This window comes from Podarcis muralis, chromosome 9 (genome assembly GCF_964188315.1).
Source record: "Podarcis muralis chromosome 9, rPodMur119.hap1.1, whole genome shotgun sequence".
In the NCBI taxonomy this organism is placed as follows: Eukaryota; Metazoa; Chordata; class Lepidosauria; order Squamata; family Lacertidae; genus Podarcis; species Podarcis muralis.
Genome location: NC_135663.1, coordinates 78,882,168 through 78,899,390, shown reverse-complemented (window position 1 = coordinate 78,899,390; position 17,223 = coordinate 78,882,168).

The window sequence follows — 17,223 nt, the reverse complement described above, 5'->3', positions numbered from 1 at the left end:
GATTTGAGAAAGCTAACAGTGATGCCAAGCAGACTTACCTGGAAAATGGGGAGGGGCTGGGTTGGGGTAATGGGGATGTGTGGGCAGAGGAAGCAGGTCTGGAGGAGGTGCATCTAGGGGAAGCAGCCAATGATTTGTGGGGGTCTGTGCCACCAATGAAGCAGTGCTGAGCAATCTGCAGCCCAGGGCCCCATAACCTCTGTGGGGCTCGGACACATGCCAATTTTAAAAAAAAAACATGAAGAAAAACAGGCAGGTTTTACTATCTAGGCATAGAAAATGATACACCATGACTTACTGATTGATATAATGGGTAGGTTTGCATCAAAAAGAGCTCGAAATAAACTGTTCTGATTTTGTACATAGCATCATGTTATAACTATGATTCCCCTATGAATATTCCATGTGAATGTCTTCATTAATCCCATACCTTGATCAACTCCTTAAAGGTGATAGATTTATAAAGAATCTTTTTATCAGTGCTAAAATTTCAGCAACGTTCTGCTGTCATTGAGTAGATAAAGGAGATGACGAGGTTTTGTTTCTCGTGATTGGATGCTGTTAAGTCTGGGCATCCCGGAGGCTCCTAGCCCAGCGCCTCTCGTTGCTTCATTGTCGGCAGTTGGTGGTGGTGGTAGAAGAAGATGAGGCGATGCAGACATGGTAGAAGGTGGCAGGAGAAGAACTGCAGGCACTCTTGGAGTCTGGAGAGCCTGTGGCGCTCCCAGAGGGACTCCTACCTTTGGTACTCCCAGCGTCCGCCCCCCCCCCCCCTTCGTTGAGGGACTTGAAGCAATGTGTCAGACTAGGGGGGTTAAGAAGGCAGGAGGGCAGGCCTACACTGCTGCTCCAACTGTCTGGAGTGCAACTCTGCAATCATAGGTTGCCTAGTTAGCAGAGAGTATTGCTGCATTCTGCTTGCACAGGAGGAGCTGATGTAATCAAGTTCTTTGCCAATAAAGAATAAAAGTCCAGTCACTCGTCCTTGTTGGTCTGGGTGTGTTTGAGACAAGGTGGGGTCCAGCAAGGGGAATGGTTACTCCCAGCTCTGGATTTAGAGCAGTGTGGGCCGTCCCATCCCACACAGGACGCGGAGCCAAGGGAGCGCAAAATTGAGAAGATCCATGACTGAAAAGATCCATTTGGGGGTGCCAAATTTTGGCCTCATACAGGGTCCCATATTATGAAAGATTACCCAAGTCCTCGCCTGGTTAGTCCGGGGGTGGGGGGTGGGGAAGTGGCGTAGAGGAAACATGGAAACTAGGATGGATTAAGCACTCCTCTTTGTGCCGGCCATCTCTCTACTGGAGATCTGCACTTGCCCACTTCCTATACATAGGACCTGACCAGGAATGCATAGTGCAGCTCATAGCCCAGATAGGACATTCTGCTTAACTATTGATACCCAACACAGCCAATGTATCTACATAGCTATACGGTTTTATGCGAGAAGCGGCATTTCTAATACCGTATTTGCAGTTGTTGACTCAGTGTGATGGTAGTCTTTTAGTGGTCAAACCTCCCCCAAAATCCTAGAGCACTCATTCAAAGTCTAACTACTGATTTAACTACTTTAAAATGCTAATTTTAATTTAATCTTTATTTATTTACCAACCCTGTAACATTAATTGGATATTCAAGGCATCTTAAATCCAAACCTAACACTAAAAACAATTTCTTTAAATTATGTAAATGGGCAACCTTGTTTAGTATACCTGCTTTATGAGATCTGGCACATTTCCAAAATAAGGCAGTATCCTGGGGACTGTGTGTAATGAGATGTATTTTTAAATTGGTGTGCAAACATGGACATACCAAAAATAGCCCTTTATAACACCATGTTATCAGAGTGAAAATGCAAGTAGTAGTCAGGTAAGCCAATTATCATCTACGGTAATTTCCATGGCTACCGTGCCTTTTCATCACAAATGAAGTTAGCATTCTGGGGGGGAAATGAACTGCTTATATTCTCATCTATCTAATATTTTTCTCCAATAACTTTTTGAGTATATTTTACAGTTGCAGTATAGTGCCTGAGAACATTTTGAAATCATCACTGCTTCTTCTTTTATAATTATAAAAAATCATTTCAGTCCCACAAAATTAAACTGTAAAAAGTTTGCATCAAAATGCAGGATTTTGACCTATGCATTCAAACTTTGTTGAACAGTGGTATCTATATAAACGAATTACTTAATTTCAGGATATAAAGGGGGGGGGGGATTATGGATATGTGTTCCCTGAGCAGTATTCGGTCAAGTGAATACACAAACAGGAAGACCGTGTGCCAGCAGCTTTTGCCGTTACACTATTTCAAGCATGAGAAATGCCTTCCTGGTTCACATCAGAACTCCAGCAGGTTGTTTTCAAATGTGGCTGGTGAGGTGCTTCTCGGAAGCCCACAAGCAGAGCTTCATGGAGAGCCAGTGTGGTGTAGTGGTTAAGAGCGGTAGTCTCGTAATCTGGGGAACTGGGTTCGCATCTCCGCTCCTCCACATGCAGCTGCTGGGTGACCTTGGGCCAGTCACACTTCTCTGAAGTCTCTCAGCCCCACTCACCTCACAGAGTGTTTGTTGTGGGGGAGGAAGGGAAAGGAGATTGTTAGCTGCTTTGAGACTCCTTAAAGGGAGTGAAAGGCGGGATATCAAATCCAAACTCCTCCTCCTCCTCCTCCTCCTCCTCCTCCTCCTCCTCCTCCTCTTCTTCTTCTTCTTCCTCTTCATGGCAACAACAACCCCCTGCTGCTTGCCCACCCTCCTCAGTAAACACTATGCAAAAGCATACTGCCCCCCAACTTATAGTTCCTGCCTGACTCATAGGAGCCAACTCCTAGAGGCCACGGGGGCCAGTGGCGTAGCGTGGGGGGTGCAGGGGGGCGGCCGCACCGGGCGCAACATCCGGGGTTAGGGCAAATCCACGGGTTAGGGGGCGCAAATCCACAGGTTAGGGGGCGCAAATCCACGGGTTAGGGGCGCAAATTACTTGCCTTGCCCCGGGTGCTGACAACCCACGCTACGCCACTGACAGGGGCTCTGGCCCCGCAATAAAATATTTCAGGGGGCTGGGCTCCCGCAAAGTTGATGGGCATTCCCATTCAAATGGTTTGTGTGACCATGTCATGTGATCGATTATGTGGGGCGGGGCTTACCTGGGCCCCGACAATATTTTATTCAAGTTGGCTCTGACTGGTAGACCTTTCTGCCCTGAATTTGCCTTAAAACAACAAACCACATTTTGACGCCATCCAAGCATTGTGGCAGTGAATTACTAAGTTCATTGTGTGAAGTACTCTTCTTCTTTTTGCCAGTCCAGAATCTACTGAGAATTGGTCAATGAATAAATTTAGAAATGGAATAGGAGAGTGCTGTTGGGTTTATGTCCTAATTCTAGGCTTCCTGGTGGCATCTGGTTGGCTATTGTGAATTAGATGGGGAACAGCAAGGCTGTTCTTAGAGAGGGGGCAGAATTATCCCTCATCTTCCTCTATCCCATACATAGTTTGATGAACATCTATAATGCCTTTTAGTCCACTTCTTCAAAGGGTGTCTGGGGTGTTAGAAGATGGGTAGTACACATTGTGCTCCTTCTGGGGTAGCTTGTCCACCTTTGGTCCCCCCCGCCCTGCACTCAGCTCCCACCTGTGGCTCCTAGTAGCTGTCACCATGTGACAGTGGCCACACCCCGGGAACGGATTTGACTGGACTGCTAAACCAGGCGAGTCTCAAACCCTCAGTGTGTTAGAGACTTCCCATGCATGCGAAGACAAGAAGGAGGTTTCTGCATGCGCTGTAGAGGAAAGTGAGAGGCTGATGAGGCTCATAAACCTGGGAAGGGAGCCCACCTAGCAGAAGGAGAAGTCAGATCCTAAACTGCCACTGCCACTGCCTTGCGGGATATCTTCTGGAGAAGAAAAGACTAAGGAGTAAACTGTACACAAATCTGGAGTGGAGTCTTGTCATCTTGGCAGCACAGGACCTCCATACACGCTGCCTCGGCTTGCAGTGGTTTGACTTCGCCACCGGCGGCACACTCCATTGTCTCTCAAGACAGACGGATGCCAACAAATTATTCTAAATAAAAAGCCTTTGTCCACAAGGAAGGTGCTCCAGACCCTTGATGAAAGATGCATGGCTGAATCTCTTGCATTTCTCAAAAATACTCTTGAGCATTTATTTGTAGGTTTAATTAATTTATATGCTTACAAAAACTGGCTGAAACAACATAGAAATATATTTTGAAAACTGATTGAAACAGCATTAAATAGTCCAATTCCAAGCTGAAAACAGCAGCAGTCTTAAACACAGCATACAGTTCTTCAATAAAACACAAAGGTTGTAAGGTCCAGTGCTGATCAGGTCCTTTAATCAATGCCAAGTTGCTCCAATGTCATACACTGCTCTCATTCCTGAAGCAACGTCTCAGTTATAGTCTATAAGAACAAGAAAGACCTTGTGTTACTCAGGAGCTACATCATGTGCAAGAGGTAGTTTAGGTCCATTAGGCAGTTAGGACATTTGTACTTGGCTGCAGCTCTCAGTCCCTTTTGTCTATGTGGCATGTAACGTTATCTGGCTCTGTGGAGAGACCATCGTAGTATAGCTATAGACTTCCAGCACATCCATAGCTGTGAGAATTCTCACCCACCCACCATAATTGGCACGCTAGCAATCAGTGTTCATAGTAACAGCTGATTCAACTAGTTTACCATGTGCAAGGAAGTCTGCATGGATTGAAAAACAAGTAGTTGCGTGAATCAGGGCTAATTTAGGGTGTGTACATCCCAACCCTTTTGCTTGCTTCATTTCCCCTTTACCTTATTTCATTGGCCAGTTGCCCTCTTTAAAAGATTGTCCATGTGCACCCATTGATCCAACACACATGAGCTGTAGAACAGTCACCAGTGAATGTGATTCAACTTCATTCCATTACCAAATATGTATCACACCTCCAGTATGTCTTGAAAAGAGTAGAGGGCTGTCAGGCAGGGTTTTCCAGGACGCCACCACACAGCTCTGGGTGTTGTTGTTTTTCTGTTGCAGTGAAACCAGCTAAGGAAGCCACTTTATACTAAAAGGCCCGAGGAGATCAAGTGATATTCCCTGACTCAGAAAAGAATTGTTTTATTATTAATGTTTTTATGATACTGTGTTTTTATTGGTATTCTTATGTTTTGTAAATTGCCTTAAGGACTTTCCATTGAAAGCACATTATAGACACTCCTAAAATAAATAAATTATAAGAGCTTCTGGATCAGAAAGATTGCTCAGTAGTCTGAGCAGCTAGGTGGCCTGTCACTTCAGAATACAGATTACATTTGCTCTGTTCTCAGCTGCGCAGGAGCAGAGTATGACAGGAACTTGATAGCTCTTATTTCTTTGGAGACTAATCTAATTCTAAAGAATCACAGTGTCAAATCAGTAAACAAATGCATTAATGTACAAAAATGCCGTCTGAAGCATTATCCAACCCTACAAAAACAGCCAAGCTTTTGCAAATGATCCAACAGAAGGATTGCAGGTGGTCAGTAAACACTTGCAAACCACCTGCCCCAACCTCACTCTCCCCCTACCTCCAAGCCCTGGGGAGCGGGGGGGGGGGGGAGAGAAGGGTTAAGTGGTTAAGCCTAGTTCACCTCTTTGTCCAGTTTATTGTGGGATCTCCCACCTTCCCTTCCTTTGTGTTGGCTTTTGTGTGCTACTTGACCTTGATATGCCTACTGTTGGTTGCTGTGTTCAGGGCCATGTTGGAATTCGCCCAAGGGACTGTCCTTTGGTTTTGCCTCATAGCAATTCTAACAAGTTCGGTGGTTAAGGGATTGGGTAAATCTTAGTCTTTGGTGGAGGTTGTAACCTCTGCCTGCCCCTCTAAAGCTCAGGGGTATCCCGGTAAAGAAATCCAGGAGGAACTGCTTCTGTCTGGAAGCCCAGGTGGGGCTAAGGGCCATAGCATTCCTCAAACTCACGCCCTCCAACATTTCTCTGATGAAAATAGGGCATCCTAGGGAAAATCTGGACATTTCAGGATCAAATCAGAAACCAGGATGGCTTCTGTAAAACTGGGACTGTCCCTGGAGTATAGGGACACTTGGAAGGTCTGCAAGCTGGCAGCCCCACAGGGGGTACCTACTTGATGTGTGTCATCAGGTCCCCTTTGCCTCAGGTTGACCCCAAAACGGTATAGCTCAGCAAGCGGACTGATGGTCAAACTGGTTTCCCAATGCCTTGCCCAACACTTCACCTGTAATCAATAAAAGTTGCAGTCTTATTTGACCTAAGTTACATGTCCTGTGTAATCATTGCGGGCGCTCCTAGGGGGAGGGAGCGCCTGGCTCACGCAATGAGAAGCTAATGGCAGTCTCCAAATCCCCAGTAGGAAAATACTCTGTGGGGGTCCTGGGAGCACCCATGGTAGCCGCCCCCTGTCACAGCATTCTTGGGTTTGTGGGAAAGGTGAAAGAGAGGTGGCTGCAGGCTGATGAGCAGGGCAGTGCTTGCCTCGGTTGTGCTCACAAGCGCTGGAGCAGAGATACTCGGTTTTGTAAATGAGCCTGGCTGAATGGTCACACTATTCCTACTATTCAGAAAGAGACCACAGTGGGGCAAAAAAACCTGAGTGCTAGTACCACAGGCAAGAGTAGCTTGGTCACATCCTGCAAGCCTCTGGAAAACACCCTTCTGACCTGTCATAATGTTGAGCTCCTCAGGGCGCCCTGCATTCCTTTCGCTTCATTTCTCTTCTTCATACAATAGCTTAAACTTGGGAGTAACCCAAGAAACTCAGCGCCTAAACTTACATGACAATGATTTAATTGAACCCTTGATGTCTAAAATAAGATCCAGCAATGAGCCTCTCCCTGTACCTTGGCTTCCAGCAAGACTGGTTGGGCAGTCTGTCGTGTTGGCCAACTTAACACTGCTTCAGAAACAAGTGAGCTAACATGGGATAATGGTCAAACGCGACATTGTCCAGACCTGTTATCATCTAAAGGAGTTTTCATCTTTCTGGACTCAACTTAAACACCAGACTTGGTTTCTTCCATTAGTATTTCTCTCTCCCTCTCCTCCTCCCCCCCCCCCCCGCCCCTCCTCATAGAGCTGGGTAAGTATTTGGTTATTTAAAGGACCACTATCATTCATATAAACTTTCCCAGTGCATATGGTCATTATTTCCGGACCTACTTTTAGGTCCCGCTTTAAATCAGACTCATCTGGGAGACTACCAGACACAGGTTCTTTTCTGGAGCTGCGCGATTCTTCCCTAGGGCATTCCAGCAAGTGGAACGTACTTTTAAATGAGCTGGGGGGCGGGATTAAAATTCAAGACCATTTATGGCTGGAGTTTTGTTTATTTATTTATAATTTTTTGGGAGTGCTGTTTTAACATTTTTGGGCTTGTGGGGCTATTTTCCAAAAGGCGAAGTGTAACCCATCAATAAATGACAAAATAAAATATGTAGCAGCAACCATTTTTGAAACCCCACCTCACTTGTTCCTGGCTCTTTTTAATTTACATTCCTAACCTTCACCAGCAAACACAAGGAAACAGCAAACAAACAAAAAAGGCAGCATTTGTTTTGCAAACTGGCCAAGGAAGGTGATTGTTGTGCCACTATATACTTCTAAAGGTAAAGATAAAGGGACCCCTGACCATTAGGTCCAGTCATGGCCGACTCTGGAGTTGCGGCGCTCATCTCGCTTTATTGGCCAAGGGAGCCGGCGTACAGCTTCCGGGTCATGTGGCCAGCATGACTAAGCCGCTTCTGGCGGACCAGAGCAGCGCACGGAAACGCCGTTTACCTTCCCGCCAGAGCGATACCTATTTATCTACTTGCACTTTGATGTGCTTTCGAACTGCTAGGTTGGCAGGAGCAGGGACCAACCAATGGGAGCTCACCCTGTCTCAGGGATTCGAACCGCTGACCTTCTGATCGGCAAGTACTAGGCTCTGTGGTTTAACCCACAGCGCCACCCGCTTCCCTATATACTTCTAGAATCTATGTATTTATAAAGAAGCAGCTCCTCCACAAGTGTGACCCAGCTAAGGTTAGTTTATTATGCACATTTGACTAACAGAATCATGGAATTGTAGAGTTGGAAGGGACCCCAAGGGTCATTTAGTCCAAAACCCTGTAATGCAGGAATGGCATAGAGGGAGAAGACCAATGAGAAATTTCTCTCCTATCCCTACACATGAGTCTGGGATCATATTATTAATAATCGTCTTAGCAATTAGAGCTGTGCACAAACAGCACTTCAACAATCACCTTAAGCCATTGAGAATTATGCCTGCTTTGTCTGAATAGAGCCCTTCTGGACTTTGCTTCTTGCTCAAGCTATGCTGAATGGCCAAGAAGAGACTGAATGTCGGCAGCGTGGGACTGAGGACTGCCTGAAGCAGTGTGATTGCTACATGCTAATAGGGTGATCCCAACCATTTTTTAAAAAATCACATAGGAATTTTAGATGTACGTCCTGTAGAACTCCATGGGACTTACCTCTGTGTAGACCTGAATAGGACTGCACTGTGAGAGATCTAACAATAAAATACAGGCAGGTCATAGACTGATCATTCTCTACTATTCTTTATGGCACACAATGGCCTCACAGATATTTCAGACCTGAGAAGTAAGATGCACACACACACATATTCACACCAGCAAAGTAAAACACAGCTGGTAACTCTACATTTAAAACCTTTCCTTTTGGCGGAGTGCCTTTGAAATGTTAAAATATTTATGCTTTCTGAAATGCAATGTGCGCAAACAGAACTTTTTTCCTGCAAAGCATTAACTTTTTTTAAAAGTGGGGCATTAGAAAGTTGTGCTGTAGTTGATGTTCCTGTTCCATAATCTACCCATTAATATTTCACCAGTGAAACTTAGAGAATGGGGGAAATCTTTTGAATTTTGTATGGCATGACAAACGTCCAAGAGTAACGAAAGCTACTCTGGCAAGACTCCCTGGGGACGAGGGCTTAGGTCTTCCTGTTATTGCCTTATGCTCCAATGTCATCTGCACTTCCTGGCAAGATGGGTTTTAGCAGGAGGTAATTCTCCATGGAGGGAGCTAGAAGAAAATTATTTTAAGACTCCACTGGAATACGTTTTGTGGACTGACGTCAGTATTAGATAAGGGTGCAGATTAAAACTTTGAATGAAAGTCTTCTGAGGATCTGAAAACTGATCCAGACAGAGGCCTCTTGCCATCAGTTCTGTTTATGGACAAGTTCAACAAGGATGGGGTTTTTTTTGTGAAACTTTGATATATGAAGGAGGGCAGCTCCACTGGATGGATTGATGAGTAGAAAGTTGTCCATTTATTCACTAATAAGAATTGCCTGTGGAGAATACTGATTTCCCATTTCAAAACTCCCTTCAAGTCGGACATTTCATACAAACTCAGAAAACTCAGCTGCAGCTGAACTCACTTTGTCACCCTATTTCTCTAACCCTTTCTGGCTGTGAATTGTGGTGTCTCTGAGGGAACATGGAACTTGGTGGGACTCCTGCAGACCTCCTGCTGCATGTGGCTGCCATAGAATCATAGAATCATAGAGTTGGAATAGACCACAAGGGCCATTGAGTCCAACCCCCTGCCAAGCAGGAAACACCACCAGAGCACTCCTGACATATGGTTGTCAAGCCTCTGCTTAAAGACCTCCAAAGAAGGAGACTCCACCACACTCCTTGGCAGCAAATTCCACTGTCGAACAGCTCTTACTGTCAGGAAGTTCTTCCTAATGTTTAGGTGGAATCTTCTTTCTTGTAGCTTGGATCCATTGCTCCGTGTCCGCTTCTCTGGAGCAGCAGAAAACAACCTTTCTCCCTCCTCTATATGACCTCCTTTTATATATTTGAACATGGCTATCATATCACCCCTTAACCTCCTCTTCTCCAGGCTAAACATGCCCAGCTCCCTTAGCCGTTCCTCATAAGGCATCGTTTCCAGGCCTTTGACCATTTTGGTTGCCCTCCTCTGGACACGTTCCAGTTTGTCAGTGTCCTTCTTGAACTGTGGTGCCCAGAACTGGACACAGTACTCCAGGTGAGGTCTGACCAGAGCAGAATACAGTGGCACTATTACTTCCCTTGATCTAGATGCTATACTCCTATTGATGCAGCCCAGAATTGCATTGGCTTTTTTAGCTGCCACGTCACACTGTTGGCTCATGTCAAGTTTGTGGTCAACCAAGACTCCTAGATCCTTTTCACATGTACTGCTCTCAAGCCTGGTGTCCCCCATCTTGTATTTGTGCCCAGCCCAGAACAATAAGCCCTGGGACAATGCTACATCATGACGTAGTGTCATTCTGAGGGAGGGAGGCCAGTGCCCACTGCCTGTCACGGCGGACCATTTCCCCCCCACATAATGCCGCTCAGAATGACACTCCCATCATTCCTGAAATCACATGACTTTTAAATTGTAGATTAGTTATTAGAGATATAGGATATAGCTTTCACAGAAAGGTTACTTAATATATGAAGATAAGAGAATGAAGAACATATCATGAGGTTCTGGCAAAATGGGAGTTTATTTCTACATTTCTGGAAATCACATGCTAAGATTATGAATTTGACACTGTAGCAATAGATGCAACTGAGTATTTGAAATGTGATATTGTTTGCATTGCAGATATACTATACATTTCTTCCCTAATAAAAGAAATGTTCAGTGGCATTGTGTTCCCTTTTTTGTTTTCTTTCATTATGTATGGTTGCAGTCCAAGTTTTGACCATTACAAAAACAAAATGACCCTTGTAGTTTTCTTTTTTAAATCTCTGAGTTCAGTTTGCCTTTGCTATCTGCCATGTCCCCAAACCCTGCTTTAGAGTAGTTCTGCAATCACATGAGAAAGGACCACCTTCATATCACCCTGAAGCCTGGCGTTGTGCTTTGCTGGGCTGCACAGTGCAGCCAAAGAGCGAGAGGGAGAGAGATGGCTCTCTCATCAGCCCTAGTCTTCCCATTCCATGTGATGATACTACGCCCGTTTCCTGCCATGCCCATCCCTCATCACTTCCCACTGTCTCCTGCAGTTGCTTTAGGGCCCCCAAGCCTGGAATGGATGACTGTCATAATGGCAATAAAGTCTGCCCCCTCCTCCAATCCAGTGTGATATATTTATATGTAAATATATTTATATATCACATATATAAATATATTTACATATATTTATATATGTGATATATAAGTCATAACTACTTATATCACTGTTTTTATTTATTTATTAGATTTAGGCACAGTCCTTCATCAAAATATCTCAGGGCGGTTCACAAGATAAAAAAAATACAAGATAAAAGCGCAACTATGCAGATGTTAAATAGCATAGGCCCTGAGGAACTCCACGTTGAAGGCTCCACAGGGCTGAAAAGCATCACCATCCGAGTAGGACCAGAATCACCACAAAGCGATGCCACCTGCCCCCAACTCAGGCAGTCTCTCCAGAAGGATGCCGTGGCTGATGGTATCGGAAGCTGCTGAGAGGCTGAGGAGAACTCGCAAGGTCACATTTCCCCTGTCTCTCTCCCGACGAAGGTCATCATGCAGGGCTACCCATTTAAAAATGCAACATTTGCCCTGTTGACTACACAGGAATCTTGCAGATGTTTCTGGGATTATCTGTTGGTGATATAGATATATTTTTGAGGGTTCGGGAAGGCTGCCTTGGGCTGGCCCATTCATTCTGCAGCCATTCCACGGGAGTCACTTGGCTCTAGAGGTCAAGCTCATTGATAAAGGATGGGTGACAGTCTGGAGACTAACAGGCTTACAAAGCAGATTATGAAGAAGGCAGAACATTAGTACGGGCAAAGGGTACCATGACTGGAGAATGCCCTCCCAACTCTGTAGGCCTGTATGCTTTGTGAAAACATTTTGTCCTACCCAGGCACTTTAATAAGTAGTTATGTTTAGTTGTGCTGGTTTGATATTTAAACAAACCAACAAATGCTTCAAGATAACAAATCATATGTGTTAAAACAGCAGAGGCAATAGGAACATGAGAGCATTACAGTGGTGGACTGAAAGCAGTACAGGGCACATTTGGGAAAAATAAAGAGGTATTGTCACACCCCGTAAAGATCTAAGCATGAGTTACAGGATCTCTGTAAAGATTACAGAGACAATGTGATGTGATATGCTTTGAACATACAAAATAAACTACCGTATTTTTTGCTCTATAACACGCACCCGACCATAACACGCACATAGTTTTTAGAGGAGGAAAATCCGTAGGCATTCCCTCCATAACACGCACAGACATTTCCCCTTACTTTCTAGGAGGAAAAAAGTGAGTATTATGGTGCAAAAAATACGGTATATAATTGCTAAGGTTTATCATTATGACCGTCTCTAACAATGGAATCTTGAAGGGAGAGAAAGATTCTGCAACCTCACATTACTAAGCATTATAGTAATGCCAGCTGGCAGCGTGGGGGGGGGGGGCGCCTTGGAACAAATGCTTTCTGCCAGATATCATGCGCTGCATTCAAAGTTTAGAGCGCCATGGTGCTTTTCTTTCAGCAGACATGTTCTGCTTTCACGGAAAAGAACGTGAGCACTTTGCTGCTCCAAAAGATGAAGGGCAGAGATTCCTTTTACTAGACCCATATCCATTAGGGGGGGGTGGGGTGTATTTGGACTTTTGATACCATTTAGCTTATATAATACTGTGTGTGAAGAGCAACTCAGTGTCCCTCACAAGCTGACACGTCCGCCACAGCTAGGCCGCAGTTCAGCAAAAGCATATCTTCGCATCTCCTTTGTGCGCCTTTGGAATACGCCATTTAAATGCATCCTTCCTTCAAATTATTACTGCAGGGAGATAAAGAGAGAGAGGACAGTAGATGTGAGACACTAAGAGGCACAGTTATTACTCTCTATCTTGGGCTTTTGATCATTTGGTTTTCCTTACCTCTGCACTTGTTTAATATTTCAGACTTGAGATACTGCCTTTTATGTCCTCCTTTTTTCTGCCATCTGTTGACACAATTCAGTTTGTGTCGCCTGGGTAAAGTCCAGCTGGCAAACACAGAAGGTGAGCACATTCACTTCCCCTGAAATTGCAGATTAGGGTGGTGGGGGAGAACGGGGTGCGCTGGGGAGCAGCGACTGAACCTGCTCCTCCAGACTAATAGCTCCTGAGTTAAGACGCCCATAATTGCAATCAGCGCTGAGGCCAAATTTTCTCCATGCACAGGCATCCTTTCTCTCCCCCCCCCCCCTGCCCCCCACCTGCCCCACTTGTATGTTGTAATCACAAACAATAGGAGATGCAGGATACCAATCAGGAAGATAACAGCTGCACTCTGGGGTCAGGCTTTACATATTCCCCTCTTAACAATAGCAACGTGTAACTCCATCTCCGCACCGAGCTCTGAATAATTTATTTATAGATGCCATATCTATTTTCTATGACATCAGAATGGCTTTTCATAAAGGGAAGGTCATCCAGATCATTCTGCACAGCAGCCCTGAAGGATTACAAGTATCTGTTCTTAATAGATAGAATTTAAATTTCAGGAGGCCGGCGGGTGTGGGTGGGTGGCGGGTTATTGCAAAATAAAATGAAATGTTCTCTGACACTGGCTTGTTTTTAAAAAGGGTGACATGCCATTGTAACATTAATGTCCCTATTTCATAGTGGAACAAACGAGTGAGGGGAATCAAGAAAATCATTAACTTTTCTCTTGTGCTTGACTCTTCCTAAAGCTGCCAGTTTTTCCATGGACCACAAGAGATTGTGCAATTTCTGGGAAATCCAGCTAATTGCAATAAAATAAATCATTTACCAGGTGTATGAAAAATGTGCAAAGGTTCAATTTAGTTCTTATAAAATGGTTTCAAAAATTTAAATATACAAATTTGACATTTTTACTTGAAAATTATTATATTAGATCTGGGACTTAATTTATCTCATTGCGTTCATTTATCCCATTCCATAGCATTTAAATATATTTCATTTTTATTCTATCACCTTGTTAAGCATGTTTAATTCACTCACTCCTTTGATTATAACTATGGGTATTTGTGTGTTTGTGTGTGTGTAAGTTGCTTTGAGACCTCTGGATGGCAAGCAACTAATAAGTTTAATAATAATAATAATAATAATAATAATAATAATAATAATAATACAGTGGTACATTGGGTTAAGAATTTAATTAGTTCCGAAGGTCTGTTCTTAACCCGAAACTGTTCTTAACCGGAAGCACCACTTTAGCTAATGGGGCCTCCCACTGCCGCCGTGCCACCAGAGCACAATTTCTGTTCTCATCCTGAAGCAAAGTTCTTAACCCGAGGTAATATTTCTGGGTTAGCAGAGTCTGCAACCTGAAGCGTCTGTAACCTGAAGCATATGTAACCCGAAGTACCACTGTAATAATAATGGGTGATATTTATTGGTTTGTTTAAATATTTATAAACTGCACTTTCACCAAAAAAATACAGCAAGGCAGTGCACTGCAAAATAATAATAATACAATAACAGCAATAAAAACATAAGTAAAAACAGCAATAAATACTGGTCAGCAACTTGTCTGAATAACACAGTTTTAATGAGATGTCTAAACAAAGGCAAGAACGATTCCTACCAAACCTCTACTGGCAGGGAGTTCCATGGGGCAGACATGTCACCTGAAAGGCTTGGGCCCTAGCAGAGGTCGCCTGAACCTCAGGGGTATGGGGAACCACAAGAAGAGGCAGTGTGGTGTAGTGATTAGAGCATTGGACTAGGACCTGGGAAACCAGAGTTCAAATCCCTGCTCAGCCATGAAACTCACTGGGTGACCTTGGAACAGTCACAATCTCGCAGCCTAACCTTCCTCAAATGTAAATGGGAGGAAGAGAAGCATGTATGCCGCTTTGAGCACCTGCAGAAAAAGTGGCATAAAAGTGCAATAAATAGTAGAAAGTGCCACATAAGGGGATCATGGGCTGTGTGCACATTAGCAGCTTAAAAGGCAGCAAGATCGTTTTTCCTGGCTGCATTTCAAGCTGCATTTGCAAACTGCTGTACACACCAGAGAGCGGGCAGGGATGTCCTCAGCTGATGTGCATTACCTGTCTGCTCTCCCCACACTGGCAAGGCCCCAAATCCCAATTTGTGAAGCTGTCATCTGTGCATGAGCAATGGCCTTCTCAGATGTACACACACCAGCTTAAACAGGTAAAAGGTAAAGGACCCCTGGACAGTTAAGTCCAGTCAAAGGCAACTATGGGGTTGTGGTGCTCATCTCGCTTTTCAGGCAGAGGGAGCCAGCGTTTGTCCACAGACAGCTTTCTGGGTCATGTGGCCAGCAGGACTAAACCACTTCTGGTGCAACAGGACACCGTGACGGAAACCAGAGTGCACAGAAACGCTATTTGCCTTCCCACCGGAGCGGTACCTATTTATCTACTTGCACTTTGAACTGCTAGGTTGGCAGGAGCAGGGACAGAGCAGTGGGAGCTCACCCCATCACACAGATTCGAACCACCAACCTTCTAAACAGCAACTCCATGAGGCACAGAAAGCACCATCCAGCCATCTTAGGGACTGCATTCCAGATTTGTGTAGAGTTTACTAGGAGCGGAGCTTTAGGAACAGAGTTTTCCTTCTCCTAGATGGGCTCCCTTCCCAGCTTGACAAGCCCCATCTGCCCCCCACTTCCCTCTACAGCACATGCAGAAACCGCCTTCTTGACTGTTGGACCCACTGCTGGTCTTGTCCGCTTAGTCTGCCAGACCCTCCAGGGGGAAGTTCCAAACTCACTGAGGGTTTGAGATCCATTGGCTACCCTCTCCTGGTTTTGCCAGCCAGTAAAAGCTGTTCCCAGGTTGTGGCCGCTGTCGCATGCTGACAGCTTCTAGCAGCCACAAATGAAAGCTGAGTGCAGGATCAGGGGCATACGAAGGGGGGGGCGGGGGGTGTTCGCCCTGGGTTCCATCCCAGAGGGGGGTGACAAAATCCCCCTTGACGAATCGTGCTGCAGCACCACGATAGGGCCCCTGCCAGGCGGATTGTGCCACCTCGCCATGATCGCCCCCCCCCATTGGGAGGATTGCACTGCCTCGCCACGATCGCCCCCCTGGAGGATCGTGCCGCAATTGGACCACCGCCGGGAGGATCACACCTCCACGCCACAATCGCTCCCCCCCCCCCGAGGATCGCGCCACCGCGCCACAATCACACCCATGCCCTGAGGATCGCGCCGCCATGCCGATCGCCCCACCACAGGAGCAGCTAACTCTGCCACTGTGTAGGGTACCCCCCCACCAGAGGTACTGCCCCTCCCCATACTTAATTTTAAAGAGCTCACATGCCAATTATGCAAAACTTTGAAATGACTTTCCCTCAGAGTTGCTGAGTTTTTTAAAAACTTGTTCAAAAACAGAGTTCTCCACATATAATATACAGTGGTACCTCTAGTTGCGAACTTAATTCGTTCCGGAGGTCTGTTCTTAACCTGAAACTGCTCTTAACTAGAGGCATGCTTTTGCTAATGGGGCCTCTTGCTGCTGCTGCACTGCTGGCACACAATTTCCGTTCTCATCCTGGGGCAAAGTTCTCAACTCGAGGTAACTCTTCCCGGTTAGCAGAGCGTTTGTAACTCGAGGTACCACTGTATTTGAATAAGAAATAAAGGAAGGCTTATTTGTTTCTCTCTTCTACTTCTCACCCCTGGCCAATCTACCATAGTCTGAAAGACAAGGTCTCATGACTGGCAGCTGGCTGGTTCCTTATTATCCGAGTCTGCATCCAGTCTGGCTAATTACAGCCTATGATTACCAATCACTGAACATCGCTGTCACCTGCCATAGCTTGACAGGACGGTACCATCTGTGCCCCATGGCCGCAGTATGGCAAGCAGGCAAGAGGTCACAAAGAGGGGCAAAGAATCCTTGGTGGGTGGTAAATGTGTTACGGACATGACAGCTGAGTGTCATTGAAGCATATGTATTGAAAAATATGTATTCACAGCTGAAGATGCTCTCCTGAGAAAGAAGTTGCCTCTGCAGCATGGCAGGGATCACTCAATATTCTTCAACAAAACGCAGTTCAGACAAAACTTTCTTTTCCCACAAAGGTGAGCACCTGCACACAAATATTGTAAGTTATGGTTCTTAAAAAGAAAGCTGTTTTGTGCTTGATAATAAAGATGCAATGTATCACAGTGTTCCTTTTTTTGGTTGCTGGGAGAAGGATGTGTATGTAAAACATCCCTAAATCTTGGCCCAGGAACACATA